Raw genomic sequence first — 11,046 nt, 5'->3', positions numbered from 1 at the left:
AGCGCGCACTTAGCGCTTACGGGTAAGCATATGAATAGTTCACAGGCGGCAGTCGACTGATCAGATTTGGTCCTGGATATGTGTACGTTAGAATGTGAGTGAACACTCCAGAGCAGAATAAAGACAGGCTGATAGTCTGGCCCGTCATGCAAGCCAAGTGCTTTCGAATGGGTCGGTTCAAATTGATTTGCAACGGGGGCGTAGGGCGAACGGAATCTGACCTGGACTCGCAACTTACGGACGCGGACACGGTCGTGCTTCTTTGTCCCACGCTTCCCCACGCCTGCTCCCAGCACCAGCGCCTACACCGGCCGCGGCCGGTCGGCTTCCGAGTCACCGACGCCTGCATGTCGGACCATCGAAAGCACGGGCTAGACCGGCTGTTATGATCATCTATCCATGTGATCCCGTCATTTGCCGCGTGGGATGTCCGGTGGAGCGGTGCCCGTGCAGTGACGGCGGAGTACATTGCATTACCTTGTGTATGGTCAGGCTGCTGGAGTCATCCGGTGACCACCGTGGTATTGCCCCGGGCTGGTTCTCGTCTCGATGGTTATGGCAAGCCTCCTGCTGCTCTCAGTTCTCATGTTGTAATGCTCTGCTCATAGACGCTGAAATGTGGTGCGGTGTGTACTGGTACCACGGTGGGCCGTCCGTATAGGATGCCGGTGGCTTAGGGATGAAAACTTTTTCCCTTTTTTAAAGTGGGGGATAGCTTATTTATTACACGTGTTGCATTGAACTCCTTCGGGAGTGCGATAACCGTAAATGCTAAAATAATCATGATAGGCTCTGTTTAGACGTGGTAAGTTTATGTTCATATTTTTGGTGCTCATAACAGCAAAATGGGGATTGAAGAATGGCTGGTGATAGGCTGCCTTATAGTGTCATCAGGAGTAACAAGTTTGCAGGCAGCTTTCCATTAGGCCATCGGACTCTTTTACCCCATTTTGTTCAAACCCCGGGTTTGGTACAATTTGGGCAATAATCGTTAGTAGCCCCCGCCATCTGTTTCACCTTACTTGTCAATCGTCGTCTGTCTTTGACCTCTCTCCCCGCACGTCCCAGAAGGCGACACAGGTAGATGTGCAAGCTGTTAAACTCCGGAAACGAACTGTCGGGTGCACGTGAGGGGTTCAGGCGGGTAACATTGGGCGTGCCATGTTGGGTTTTCATGACAGGATGGGCTTAAGTGCCAGTCATTGTGTTTATGCTAACGCGGTAACGGCGTGTCTCTTACTGCAGCTGGTGCGAAACGAATAGGTCTTGATTTTTTTACAACTGACCGTGACCATTGCAGACACATGAAGAACCCGGACATCGCGGCCAAGATCCAGAAGCTGGTGCAGTGCGGTCTGATTGCCTTCCGCTGAGTGGTGCTGGGCGCCGGATCGGATCGGAGCGTGCGTGCCGCGGCCTCCGCCAGCCGGCGGTGGCACCAGCCCGGGCCCCGGCTGGTGCCGTGACACTAGCGGACGGACTCGGGGACCGGACCGCGTGCCGGTCGCGCCGCCGCGCGCGCCGCGCCCCCGCGGGCCGTGTCGACCGCAGTGGTCGCCGCAGGTCGGGGGGCCGCCGGCTGCTCGTTTGCCCGTTGATTTGGCCTGTCCAAGTAACACGATACATTCGCGCCAGACCTGCGTTGGCCAGGCGGGCATAGCCAGGTGAGGTGGGCTGGCGCTCGTTAAGCGTAATATACCGACATTGCCGGACTCGCGTCTGTGGGCGACCGGCCCAACTCCGGCTACTTTGGCGGCACTGTTCAGCCAGCCTAGTGTACCAGCCCACGAGAACGCGGAGGCGCCGGCTACAGAGCGCCGACTCGTGGCTTTTGTCAGTGTCACGTGCACGGTGGAACAGTGTCAAATTACACAGTGAGGTTCGTGCCTGGGATATTTTTTGTATCGCCGGCGGGACGAGGATAAGTCGGATGTCACACTGGTCAACAGAAGATGAGTCGAGTGGCGCGCTGTTCAACAGAAGTATTTCATTAAATGTGCTGCCTGCCTTAGCCCTTTTGCTGTGTGGTTTTTCTGGCTCTCGAGGGGGGGGGGGGACCTGGACGATGGACAATATTGCGTAACTTGCACTACTTGCGCCATTCGCCGTCCGCCGTTGCGATGTGCGCGCAAAGGAGGTCATGAAAACCCATGGGGATGCTTCCGACCATATACTATATCTAGCATGTCAAGTTCCAGAATGATCGCAAGCATGCCATGTCCCGCCTCCCATAAACCGGGGACGGGCCGTAAATGGATGGCGATGCAGCATCTTTCTCTACGTGCCTGGGCATGTTTTTCCTGCGACCTGACTACAGACGCAGTGTTGAGACCGGAGATTCGGTGCACTGCATGATTTTGGGCGCGGGAGCGACGCCGGGGCCAAAAAGCCTTGTTTGATCGGAATCGAAAGAAGTCCAGGAACCTTAGTGTGCGGAATTGTTTGCTTTAAATCTCAAGGCCCGATGAAAAGTAAACAATCCAACATGTACCGGGGCATATTGTGGAATGTGCTCATGCCTCGATCATTTGCTTATGCTACGAATGGGTCTCTCCGCAGTCGGTTGATAAACTTGGCATACAAATAGGCGGTTATTTATGACATATAAGTCGTCTAAAACTAAACCAGCGTGGCACCAAAGCTGGCAGAAGGCACGTACGAAGATACACCCCTACGCCGTATAATTTGGCGCAACATCATCACATTTCAGCGCTACAAGATGCAGTAATGCTGTCGGTGTTCTATCCTCGTGCCGGTGTTTCGTGCGAGCGTTCCTGTGGACGAACACAGCTGGATCCCAGAGCCGGGCCCTCCGAACGGCACCGGCGCATGACGGCACCATCGGCCACGCTCTAGCCTCGTCTCCCTCCCACTCGATCACCTCTGCACATCGCTCGCCTCCCAGCCGACCGCAGGATGGCAGCGCCTCCCACTTTAGGACGGCAGAGGGCCACTGGCGAGAACAACATGCTCCCCCAAATGATCAACGGATGATGGGGAGCATGCACCCAAGGACAAGCGTGCAACGCGTAGAAGATGGGTTCTGTTATTTCCAGCGGGTTGACGCGTTTTGTGCCGCATCTCGGCACCCAGGATGCGATACCACTCGTTTGTGGCGTGCTATGATAGCAAATGGAACGGGCAATCACGTGCAAAGCACACGGTCATAAGTATCACGTGTCACGTGCGCACGAACTAGCAGTGGTTCTGCCATTTCCGACGTTTTTTCCCCGTTTTGTGCCATATGTCGGCGTTCAGAGCATCTAGGGTCGTGAATCCGTTTGCAAAAGGTGGACAAATAAAACGACGTTTTAGAAAGAAGGCAGCGAAGCAAGTGTGCAAGCGCTGTTTTTTCTAAATGAAGTGTGAGCATTAACGTGTAGTATTTCCTGGATAATCTACCCGACATCCTGTGAAGGCTCACCCACAACAGTGTACATATTTCATCAACACCACACCGACCCACCCTGTTACCCAAATGATGTGGACGCCTACATGTTAACCAACCAGTGAAGTCCTCTGTCCTACACCAACCGTTACTCATTCGTAATTAGTTCCGCCTACACCTAACCCACGCTTTGATGTTTTGGTTCGTAACCTCTACATTATAAGAAGGGTCCATGAAAGGTTCTGCCCGTCCCAATAATTCAGCTGGTTCCAGCGCCCACCTTCTGTTTCACTCATCAGTGGCGAGTTGGTTTTGAGTCGCTTAATGCACTTGCCGTTTGCTTGTGGCTGGGAAGTCCTGCGGTATGTGGCGGCAGACACGTTTACGTTGAGGTGACGTTAGAGGGCAGCACTGAGCGTGCTGAGTATTGTGGGACGGAAAGTTTTATCCGCAGACTTGCCGTCTACGTTGAGGTGACGTCAGAAGGCAGTACTGAGCGTGCTGGCATTGTGGCACACGAAGTTTTATCGGCAGACTTTTGCCGATGACGCGGATTTCTACGGGCGGACGTTGGGGCAGCACTCACACGACTACTGATCAGCGCGGAAATTGATCTCAGGAATGCATCTTATGAAATAGTTCAGAATCAATGTTCAAAAGGAAATGGGATTTTTGTATTACTTTGCTTACAAACTTGGGGTCTCCACTGATTGTTGCGAAAAACGTGCGTTGAGCTAATAATGATAAAAACAGGCGCGTTAGTAAGATTGTGTAGGATATATTTGAAACATCTAAATAGTATTTCGTGGAAGTCTACTCATGCTGGTGTCCACACCCCCAATTTTCTCAAATCTAAACAGACCGTTTACCCATTTGCCTATTCCTTGTGGGTACCCACGGGCTTATCAAACCTGGTAAGTTTTCTGTTCTGGCGCACTGTGATTGAGAACTGTATACCCAAAGCCTTGTTTTAATTAGTTTCACTCTATAAAAGGAAACCTTGTAGATTGCGCATTAAAAAGGATTTTGCTCGACCAGCTTCTCTCCTCCTGCAGGATATCTTAGCATTCATCTATGCATTATGCATATATATATATATATATATATATATATATATATATATATATATATATATATATATACATAGCACGGGCATCCCCAGCCTTGATCTGTTCGTCGACAGACAACGTTATTTGACCCGTTAACGCGCACATTTTTATTTCGTGGTCAGGTGCGTGTCGTAACAAAATAAATATTAAATCCATTTGCACAATTTTCGACAGCAAAACCGTCCCCGGAGAAAAGCATGCAAGCGACGCGAGGTCCGATTCGAAATAAGATCCAAATCCACACGCCAGTGCAATCCCAGTCCGATCAGTCATTGGCCGTGACAAGCTGAAAGTGCAGGGCTTGTGCAAATATCACGTGACCTATCGTGACCTGGTTTATCCGAGCTTGGCAAAGTTGTCTTTCTACGGATGGAAAACAAACGTTGCATAGTTTTGAAATGGAGTAGTCGAACAGAAACTCAATACATGCGTCTTCCCCTTTGTGTGCATTCATGCCCGAGGACATCTTTTCGGAAAATTTGTACTACAGATCAGATTTCGTCTGACCTAGGTCGATCAACCGATAGGCTCAGAAGGAAATAACGACAAACGCTGCCACATCTGTTAGTTCTCCAACTTAATGAAAGTGGGCAAGCCTACTGAATAGCCATTTCAGTCAATGCCCTTGAGCTAAATCACGTGAAAACGAACCCGAAGCCAGTGGCTTCAAACTTTGAGCGGAACGCAAGTCGGCAGCCTCGAACATGAAAAATTCGATGCCCAAACCCGGAAGCGCTGGGCTTGGACACGTGCCTCCCCCCCCCCCCCCTTCCCCTTAGCCCTTAGGTTCTGTGAGACCCAAAGGGCCACTCGGGACCCACGATTAAGGACCCGAAAGGCCTCGAGGCCGGAGGTCGTAGGTTCAGGGGCGCGACCCGCAGGGCCGGGAACTCTAATTCCAGCCGGAAGGCTCTGCGCCCTGATCAGGGGCCCCTGGGTCGATAAGGGCCCATATGTCACTCAGACCACCAGTAACGCATAGTCGGCCTCGTGGCGGCATGGGCCTGAGAGCCCATTTCCTAGCAGGGACAAAACAGGAGCTAGCGATTTACATTGCTTGGGAGGGGGGGGGGGGGGCAACGCCTAACGGGGCCATGTGTTGGCAAGGGGCCCTAAGTCAACCAGAGGCGGCGTTCAGGAGGCTCGGAGAGCCTGGAGGGCCCACCGGATCCGACGATCAAAGGTTCGATTGGAGGGTCCAGGGGCACGAAGGGCTTTTGGAGTCTTATCCAGGCACCCGGCCTCCGGGGACGAATCTGTCAGCGAGCCAAGGGCAGTGTTCGATGAGGATTAGGGAACTGTCTGCTCACTTCTGGGCTGGCTGCGGGCGATCAGTGATGTTGCGTTGTTGGGGGTTCCTGCGTCGACCCGAGGTCAACTGCGACCTGCGCCGGTCAGAAGGCCTCCCGCGCCAGAGAGGGCACAAGGTGATACGATGTTTTCCTCCAAGGGCATCCGGATCGGCCAGGGGATCCCTCCCGTGTCGTTAGACTGACAGCTGGTGACACCCCGCGGTGGGACGGAATGGTTCTACAGCCCCCGACCAGGAACAATAATGTGCCTCCCAGTGTACTACCCAAGGTGGCCTTTTTCTGGGAAGGAAATAAAGGGTTTCATTAGCGTTGAATGTAGTCGGTCGAAATGAATGATTTCAAGTGTATAGATATAGGTCAAGCTCATTGCAAAACCTGATGTTTCATCTTTTAGTTGCGTAAAAAACAAAGGCTTTCTTAGAACGATGGAATTTTTAACTTGCCCATAAAGAACATCTATGTCAATTGGTTGTAGGGCCATAGTCCGTCAAACTTGACCCTTATCTGTAAGCTCATTTGAAATTTGGCGAGTGCCATGCGTAACGATGGGCGGAAAATCGGCTCATTTGATTGACAGAAGTTGCTTCACTAGTTGGTGTATTTCAATTTCGCAAACAGCATATTATTCACCAAAACAAGTCGCATCTTTTGTTAAACCATCAAAGTTACCAGTCACGGTAACAGGGCCATAAAAAGGTGGCACCTACGAATCACCTAGTCATGGTAACAGAGTCGTAAGAAGGTGGCACCTACGAATCACCTAGGCATGGTAACAGAGTCGTAAAAAGGTGGCACCCACGAATCACCTAGTCATGATAATAGAGTCGTAAAAAGGGGGTTCCTACGAATCAGCTAGTCACGGTAACAGGGTCGCAAAAAGGTGGTACCTACGAATCAGCTAGTCACGGTAACAGGGTCGTAAAAGGTGGTACCTACGAATTAGCTAGTCACGGTAACAGGGTCGTAAAAGGTGTACCTACGAATCAGCTAGTCACGGTAACAGGGTCGTAAAAAGGTGGTACTATGAATCAGCTAGTCACGGTAACAGGGTCGTAAAGTGGTACTATGAGTCAGCTAGTCACGGTAACAGGGTCGTAAAAGGTGGTACCTATGAATCAGCTAGTCACGGTAACAGGATCGTAAGAGGTGGTACCTATGAATCAGCTCGCATTAAGACGCCTGTATCTTCGCCTGATAACAAAGTTACCCAACACTAAAAAGTGTTAATCCTTAATGTGCTGCTAAGAAAAAATACAAAAACCTAAATGTTTAGGTATATGTGCTGACTAAACTTTAGCCGCTTTTTGAATTGCATTAAACCAACAAAAAAATGTCGCCGACTTGTTCTGTCAGTCCTTGTCAAGGGCTATCAGACTACGCACGTTACACCTTCTAGTACCCATGGCTGCTGAGCTACGGCCCACCGAACATTACCCCATGATAGGTCACGTGACAAAAAATTGGTCAAGTGTCACGCGTAATGCTGTGGGAAACAAAAGGCCGACTTCATCACTTCTTTTTACTTTTTTAGTTATCAAATCATCATTCTAAGAGGAGCATGATAGAGACAAAAATACTTTAAATAATTGTCAACTTTGCCAGAAGTAGCTGGTGAAGTGGTAGAAAAGTGGTAAGTATATTTCAGCTCTCAATTTCAGGCTTAAATGCTCGTGTGAGATCAAAGCAACTTTTTGAGAAAAAATGTGTGCTTACGTTGAAATGGTAATCGCTCTATGTAAAGAATATCTTTCTACATTGCTTGGTGCTGCGTTAGAGTCCATCGAACTTGATCATTTATTTAGCCACACGAATGCCGTTTCACGAGAAGTAGTTATTTTTGTGGGGTCTCTAGCTCCCATACTTGGCCGTGTAACCTATAAATGTTATTTTGTATGGTGTTGAGCGTGTTATTCTGAAGTTTTTTATCATTGCATCATTATCGCAAAGCATGCTTTAGACATTTCCAGAAAACAATGCATACAAAAGTGCTATATATCTCGAAATGCTTTCGTGTACCTATCAACGCAAAGTGCATTGTATTCAATGAATTCCACTGCATTCACGACTATTTCATATGTATCAAGAAATCCTCTTAGAAATATATATTCCAAATGACAAAGGATACATTGCGTCGGTTAGTTTCGCAAAAAGGAGACATTTAACATTTTCCACACAGACATTTTCCCCGACTTCATTTAATTCATGATTTTCTTGTGAGGCGTCAAACTGCAGATTTCTCGACAAATCAGACTCATTACCAAATTTCACGGTTTTTTACACGAGTTTTATACCCCTATCGAAGAAAAACTATATCACAAGATAGCCTTTCAAGGACGTTTCATCCCATTTGTTGTGTTTTACGCTATCCCAGTGTGGTTAAACAGTGACTTTTTCCCCAGAGCTTTTGGATGCATTTTCCAGATTAGATCATGATATAATTCCTCGAGTTGATTAAAAATCTAACGTAAACCATACCTAACGTAACGAACGTAACGTGACGTAACGTAACGTAGCATAACGTAACCAGACCTAACCTGACCAATCCAATCCAATATATATATAACCTAACCCAATCCAACCCGAGCCAACACAACGAAAGCACACTTAAGTTTACTAACCTAAGCAAAACTAACCTAACCTAAAGAAACTTGATATCATACCTAACCTAACATAGCCTGCGCCCCGCTGCAGGTGTGAGACAACCGTGCTCGGCCGGGGAAGGGAAGCTTACTTTCCCCTGGGATCTCCAGCTTCCAGGCGCAGTATGATAAAAGTCACCGTTTTGAAATCCTTGCTAAATCAAGAAGAATGCATCCCAGTTGTGTTGTCCTTATGTCAAATGTGAGGTCACCAGAGGCCTTGAAATGTTAAAAGCTGTTGTTCATGTGAATGCAGTCAAAACCCGTGTTTATAAGTCAGGATGGTTATGAGGCACGGAAATAAGCGTAAGACTGAAGAGAGTCCATTTCGACCATTTCTGTTCCCCACATGGGCCAGATCTGATTAGGTCTCCGTTCAAGATTGGCCCATTAAAGGTTTACAAGAACAATACTTTTCTTTCATTGTGTGCCTACTGAGTTCCTGTTATAAGGTGCAGCTGTGGGGCAAAGACATTTGGGACCAAAAAATACCATTTTAGGGTGACTTAGAGGTCATCTGAGGTAAGCTTAGGTCAAGTCATAAATCATCCAAAGCAACATTTAAAGCGGTAACCAGGGCTATGTGACCACTATAATACTTTTTTGATGATAAGTAGTATATTGCACATGTACAGGCATTTAAGATCACATAGTTGCTATGTATATTATTCACAGTCCCTTCGACGCTTGGCAATGTATTTTATCACACTGAGAACAGGTACGTTGGTGCGTGAAATAAGACGCCATTGTCTTCACAAACAATATAAAGAGATGGTTACCCGCGGCACTCGTTCATCTAGCCTTTCCGCTACTGGCAACACAGACCGTTGACCTTGGACGATGTAATATGACCTTGCATGACCTATTGTTATTTTGAAATGCATAATAAGCTTATATCAACACGTTTTCAGTGGAGTATTCAACTTCCGCGTTCAAAATTATCTTCAAAAATGCATTTTTGGGCTCAATGTATGTTTGTAGAAGGCACCCACAGACATATGTCTTGACCTAGGCCAAAGTCACGTGCTCTGTGGTCATATGACGGTTGTGCATGCAAGAACTCTTTTCCTTAGGCACAACACCAAAACTACACAAAAGAGCTTGCAAAATTGCATTGGTTGCGAAGATAGCAACAATCTATCTGACTTTAGGTCAATGACCTCACAGTTTTCGAAAAATCTGAGAGATGTAAACTGAAGGTACTATCATGTTCTATTGCTACACCAAGTTTGAAGAACGGCAAATGACCTACAACAAAGTTATGCGTGGTCAAAGCTTGTTTAGTGGCTAACCTCTTTGACCTGACTTAGGTCACCGATCTTGGTATATAAAAATCTCAAGTTTGCAAGAAGAATGCCAAATTGATGGATAGATAGGTACTAAAAATGTTGTGTCACTGCAAGGATTTGTTTTTGACCTGTACTGTAAAAATGTAGGTGGCGATGTCACTTTCCGGCCGGGCGCGGGTTAAAAGGGTTAACACCAAGGAATGCATAAAGACTGATTTTACTTAAACAACTTCTCCCCTTCTGCAGGATCCGTTAGCTTCCATCTAGATATAAGAGGCATGGAAACTCGTAGCCTTAATATGTCCGTCAACAGCGACAGCATTGTTTGGACTGTTAAAGCACGCACTTCTATTTCATGCTCAGATTTGTGTCATAAAGCTTCAATTTTTTTAGCTATTTTGTGCTGTGTTTGGCAACAAAACATCCCTGGAAAAGTGTATGCAAGCGACACCGGAGGCTCAGTTTGAACTGGGAATTAGAATCGCGTGCCAACAGAACTCCAATGCGATCTGCCATCGGCCGTGACAAGCTGAAAAGTGGAGGGTTCTGCACCAACATCAAGTAGCCCATTGTGACCTTAGTTGACTTGATCCTGCAAAAATAGATTTTTTGTTATGTATGAGCAACAATATTACATGGTGTAGGAATGGAGTAGTGATAAAGAAATCCAGTGCCTGCATCTCACAAAAATTAACTTTTCACTTGACCCGAGGCCAACCTGCTTGGGGGGGTATTGACCAACTGGATGCAAAATAAAGGCTGATAAACTTCTATACAGTACCGCGGCACCTACAGATCAATCCAGCAATGAGCGCGCATTCGAATGAAAAACTTGCAACACTTGCATCATTTTCGTCGCAAAAACGTGCCATTTTGTAAGGTCAATCCTGACACCTTTCATAGTTTTTTTGTGTCGTCGAATTTGGTGCCGATGGGCTCAAGAAGAAACAAAATAACAAGAGAATTCACCACGTCTGTTAATTCCCTCAGTTAATGCAAAGTGGGCACCCCAATGAACAGCCATTTCAGTCGATGCCCTCCTGCTATAACACGTGAATCCAAGCCCCTTGCAAGTGGTTCCTAACTTTGAGCGGAACGCACGTGTTAGGACCTTCGAACGTGAGAAACACGAAGCCCAAGCCAACTCATCAGTTTAAAATCACGAGGTTGGAGCCTAATCCGAAACTAGTATGCAGCGTTGTTTGTGGAAGAAACTATCTTCGCGTCTGCTAATTTTCGGAGGAACAAAGCATACCATTGGGGTTCTACGGAATGGGTGTGACTGGCACTGGGGGATGGATAATTTTT

This window comes from Pollicipes pollicipes, unplaced genomic scaffold (assembly GCF_011947565.3).
Source record: "Pollicipes pollicipes isolate AB1234 unplaced genomic scaffold, Ppol_2.1 Scaffold_4002;HRSCAF=4701_pilon_pilon_pilon, whole genome shotgun sequence".
Classification (NCBI taxonomy): Eukaryota; Metazoa; Arthropoda; class Thecostraca; order Pollicipedomorpha; family Pollicipedidae; genus Pollicipes; species Pollicipes pollicipes.
This window is presented reverse-complemented; position numbering follows the sequence as displayed.